Raw genomic sequence first — 3,921 nt, 5'->3', positions numbered from 1 at the left:
TAGCGACAGTGTCGATTGCTTTTCGGAACTCAGCCCCAAATGAAGCACTACAAAGAAATAACCTCTCATAAGAAGTCTGAACCGGAAAGGGTCTTAGTCTAAATCCCTTCATTTTATGGGTGTGGTGACTGGCCCTGAGAGTGGCAGTGACTTAGCCAAGATCATACAGCAAGATCTCATCAAAGCTGGGACTAGAGCCCAGCCTCTTGACCCCCAGGCCAGTGCTCTTTGCTGCCTCACCAACAATAGCAAAAATGATGCATTCCTGGGACTGCAGTACTCAGTATGCAGATAGTAATGACCTTTAAGTTCCCAGAATCATCAACTTTTTGTGGACCCATAATCCCTCTGGAAGGATGGTTCTTAAAAAATAATGAAATTCACACCATGCTGGAGGAAAGGACAAGGCCTGGTTAGACAATAGCTTCCATGTTTGTACGTAAAAACAAGGCTATGAAACAAAGAGACATAACCCCAAAGAACCTGCAATTCAGCAGAGTCTCTCCCTTATATTCTCCCTTTCTCCCATCTCTCCAAATCATTGGTATTGATTTTTCTTTGGTGACTAAGCTCATCAGCTCCTGAGATGATAACTATTTTCCTCGTAACCAGGTTCCAAGATTATAGGATTCTTTACAATATCTTTCTTCTTGGAGTCACAGGGAGTGATAATCGTGAAGTGTCAGACACAGGGTTGATTTTCCTTTTTAGCCTCAAAGCATAGTATGTAGGCAACTGCCTATTCTGCCCCCTCTTAAGGACTGGTCAGAGGAAAGAGGGAAGCCTATACTGGCAAAAGCTTTAGCCATGAAGTCAAAAGACCTGGGTTCTATTCACTGGACTTTGGGCAAGTCCCTTCCCCTTCTCCAAGCCTCATTTCCCCCATTAGTAAAATGAAGAACTAGGTGACTTCCTGAGGTTCATTCTAATTCTATAGCTCACCTATTTTGAGCTCATGCACTGATTCTGCCCCTCAGGTGGTAGTTGGGGAAACACAGTGGCTTCCCAGTGCATAGAATTCTCAAACTGAGGCTTCTAATCCTCCTGGGGAAGGCAAGAGTTGAGCTCATTCATTTATGCAACAAGCAAATACGTGTCTTCGGTATTCAGAGAACTATGCACCGAGTCGTGGGCAGCAGTGTAGTGGAAGTGGGCACAGTTTGTCAGCCCTAGACCCTCACCATGACCTAGGGCAAGCCAATTTTCATCTTGGGATTTCGGTAAAATGGAGCTAATCACACTTTCACTACCTTTCTCAAAGGGCTGTAGTGATGATCCAGTGAGATAATGAATGGAAAGTGATTTGGGGTTGTAAAGTGCTACAGAAATGTTAACTGTTACCACCACCACCACCAGCAGCAGCAACTTCTCTAATTGTCCTATCGCCAAAGCCAAGCACTGCCCATCAGGAATTATCTTGCTGCTCCCTCCATGTCACCAATGCCTCTCCTCCCCTGTCATTAGGACTGTGAGATGATATGTCTGTATGAACAGAAAACATCTCAGTCCTCACCCTGAAACTCCCTGCTTTGTTTTGATTCCGACTGCAATGACATCGTTGGCCAGCTCAATCGTCACAGGGCAAGCAGACTTGCAAAGGACAGACAAACAAAGACAGACAAAAAAAAAGACAGACAGCAAAGGAGGAGAAAGAGACAAGATTTCAGATGTTTCATTTCAAGAGGTGAACAGTGTTCTGTGTGTAATTGTAACAGTCAGGTCAAATCTGTTGGCTTCGGAGACTGTATCTAGGGGAAGTTCTTTACTTATGTTCCCAGTAGGTTTGGGGGTGACAGGGTATCTAATCTAGCTAGATGGAGATGATCCCAGAGGATGGAGTGAGGAAATGAAGTCATCAAATGGAGCTAAGAGATGACCCCAGAGGGTGGATCCTAGAGGATGAAGGAACATAATTTCAGAAGGTAAGTCTCAGAGGATAGAAGGAGATAACTCCCCCTCTCCCTCCTTGAACCCCCTTTCAACCCATGCTCTTGGAATTGTAACCAAATCAACATAGACTTCTCTCTTGTCACTGATCACCCCAACCAAAATACTCACCATTTCTCCGTATATGTTGTCTCCTCCTATTAGAATGTAAGCTCCTTTAGGTCAGGAACTGTCTTGCTTTCATATTTATATCCCGAACACTTAGTACAGTGATTGGCACATTGTAATCGTTTAATAAATGATTTTCCATCCATCCATTTGATCCATCCACCCACCCATCCACCGATCCATTCATTCATTCCCATAGAAGATAAAGTTGACCTCTGAGGGTTGTTGTTGTTTGTCCTTCATTCTCAAAGAGGGTACATATTCAGAGGATGGATTTTAGAGGCTAGAAATGAGATGAACTCAGAAGATGGGATGTAGAGGTGATGACAGAGAATGGACTCCAGGGGATAGAGGGAGATGATTCCTAGAGTAGACCTCAGATCATAGAAGAGATTGTTCCAGAACCCGGATTTTAGTGGATAAAGGGAAAGGACCTCAGAGGGTGGACTGTAGAAACTAAAGCAATGAGCCCATAGGTTGGACCCCAGGTGGTAGAGTTCTACAATATTCCTAAAAAGTAGCTGTGTGAGGACTCTGGTTTACTAAGGAAATATCTCTGAGTGAGGAAAATAGAGCCAGATTAAACTATGAGAGGAAGGAGTCTGGAACAAGGAAGTAGACCCCAGTGTGGGATGCAACATGCTGATCTGGGACATTCTGCAGACTACAATTAAGAGGAATGAGAAGCTGACATTTAGAGAAGCTCCTGACTAATGCAGGATATCTGTTCACGTGATTTCCATTTCCATATCAATTCACCTAGATGTTGTTGGTCAGAAGTCCAGAGGAAACAGTCCAGGTATGAGTCACCATTGACAATGCAGTGTAACTTCTGAGATAGCACTAGCTTCTCTCACTTATCACCGGGGGAGGCTGTGAAAAATCGATGAAATAATATACAGCCAATTCACAGACCAATTAATCAGTTGTGGCAGTGGTATGTTTGAATTCTGAGATCCCAAGGGAAATTTTCAGAAAGGGTCCCTTTACCCCTGGTTAATTGCAAAATAACTAGCTCTCCTGCAGAAAAGGGCTGTTTGGGCAGTATTTACACCAGTGATTTATGGCTCATCCCAATCTCTGAAAGAGACTACGTGGATTAGCTCAAGGAGCACTAGATTGGGCAGCAAGAGACCAGGCTTCCAGTCCAAACCCTGACAACGACTCTGTGTGACCTTGGACATGTCAGTTCCCTTCCCCAGGCTTCAGTTTCAACCTTTATAAAATGAACTGATAGCTTCCGAACTCCCTTTCAGCTCGAATATTCTAGGTTTTATTTGTTAGTATCTCTAATAAAAGGTTCCCGAGGGGAAAATGCTGAAAGTAATATCTAAAACCGAATCTTGGGCAGTACTGTAGGTGTGTGGGTGGGGAGGTGATCTTGAGGCAGCAGGGAGGGCAGGTTGGCCATCAGAGGACCTGGGATGTGAGCTTTGGCTCAGCCACTTATTCCAGTGTGATTATTAGCAAATTGCTTAATCTCTTTGAATTTCGGCAAAGTGGGGTTAGTAATAGGACCATCGCAGAATGTTAGGGCTGGAAGGATCCTGGGAGACCAAGATGTCCAACCCCCTCATTTCGAAGAAGAAGAAGAAACTGAGGCCCTGCGAGGATGGGGGGGGGGGCGGGGAGGGAAGCACGTGCCTGAGACTGTACTTACCTCCCAGGCTTGTAGAAGATAATGGACTGAAAGGGCTTTGTAAATTGTTTATAGAAACGTGAGCGGTTATTAGTCTCTTAGTTCTAGCTGCTCTCTAGTATTCAAGGGAATCCAAAGTGGTCTGCAAATGAAGTGGTTTGAGCAATATTAGATACATTTCAGGTATTCTCATCACCCAGATCACCCAGAGCTAGCTGAAGGGGGTT

The sequence above is a fragment of the Dromiciops gliroides genome, chromosome X (genome assembly GCF_019393635.1).
Source record: "Dromiciops gliroides isolate mDroGli1 chromosome X, mDroGli1.pri, whole genome shotgun sequence".
Classification (NCBI taxonomy): Eukaryota; Metazoa; Chordata; class Mammalia; order Microbiotheria; family Microbiotheriidae; genus Dromiciops; species Dromiciops gliroides.
The sequence above is the reverse complement of the archived record's forward strand: the minus strand, read 5'-3'. Positions refer to the sequence as shown.